The 1,419-nt window shown below is 46.7% G+C and overlaps 1 pseudogene; it reads left to right on the top strand.

The window, feature by feature from the left end:
• The first annotated feature begins 528 nt into the window (after positions 1 to 528).
• Positions 529 to 1,184, top strand: LOC113456294 (annotated as a pseudogene).
• Positions 1,185 to 1,419: the final 235 nt, after the last annotated feature.

Here is a 1,419-nt window from a genome sequence, read left to right as displayed (position 1 = left end):
AGCACACACATTTACCTCACATACCCCCACACCTTATGTGCACACACAAACATACCCCATGTACACACACATACGCCCTATACACACACACACCACATGTACACACATGCACAGACATGCACAAAGAAAGAAAAGAGAAAAACCCCATAGTATTAACAGCAGTAGTAACTTGAGCTCACTCCTTTTGGGTTAGCTCTGCGTGAAATGTGAAATTTTCCCTTTACCATTTGAAGATAGGCTGTCAGATTCTAGAACACACAGGAAAGATGTCAACAGTAGTGCTGAAGATTCAGTTTTTCAGTGTATGTGCTGATCACTCAGAGGAGAAATTCAGCTACTTTAAGGCCAACTAAACATCCAGAGACCTTATTATTATTATTATTATTTTTTAAAAAAATAGTGTCTGTAGTTTGGTCCATAGTGTTCAGAAGCCCAGGACGGATCCCCAGTGTGTGACACCCTCCCAGCCCAATAAAGGGCCACCTCCACAGCTCTTGGTTGGGCATAAGCCAATCCCCTGCTCTGAGAATGGCTACCTTTCAATATGAACCAGAGGCTGAAATTGATGTTGGTGTCCATGGGATGATGTACAAGGCCTGAGATCAGGGCCACTTTGTGATGCCTAGGAGTGTGAGAGTTCCTAATGGAGAATGAATTAGAGGGAGCTTTTCCATTAGCACAGCTCATGAGGTGGTCTTAACTGAGGAGGCTTCGGGCATGTTGTTGTAGCTACTTGCGGGAACTGATCCAGACATCAAGGTCACCCTAGTGTTTGAGCATATTGACCAGGATCTAAGGACATACCGCGACAAGCACCCCCACCAGGCTTGCCGGTTGAGACCACCAGGGATCTGATGGGTCAGTTTCTAAGCAGCCCATATTTTCTTCATGCATATTGCATTGTTCACTGGGACCTGACACCAGAGAACATTCTGGTGACAAGTAACTGGGCGGTCCAGCTGGCTGACCTTGTCTTAGCCAGAATCTACAGCTGTGTCTTTGCAGACATGTTTTGCTGAAAACCTCCCTTCCGTGGAAACTCCAAAGCTGGCCAGTTGGGCAAAATCTTTGCTCTCATTGGATTGCCTCCAGAAGATGACTGGCCTCCAGAGGTAAAGCCTCTTCCCTCAGAGGGCCTGAGATGGAGGAATTCAAAGTGCAGTGCTGGAGATGCTGACTTTTAACCTACAAGTGAATCTCTGCCTTCCGAGCCCTGCAGCACGTGTCCACACAAGGAAAAGGTGACCCGGAGTGGGAAGAAGAGTGGCTGCCTCTCCCCGCTTCTGGACACTTGAGTGGAGAAAGTTTACTGAAAAGGCCACCTCTGCCTTCTTCTGAGGCTGTGGAGATGCCTCCAGTTTTTTGTTTTCTGTTTTTGTTTTTCTAGAGAATATTTAAGCCTTAAGTGACATGCCCTAC

Source organism: Microtus ochrogaster, chromosome 7 (assembly GCF_000317375.1).
Source record: "Microtus ochrogaster isolate Prairie Vole_2 chromosome 7, MicOch1.0, whole genome shotgun sequence".
Classification (NCBI taxonomy): domain Eukaryota; kingdom Metazoa; phylum Chordata; class Mammalia; order Rodentia; family Cricetidae; genus Microtus; species Microtus ochrogaster.
Note: the sequence above shows the minus strand (reverse complement) of the source record. Positions and strands in the feature narration are given on the sequence as shown.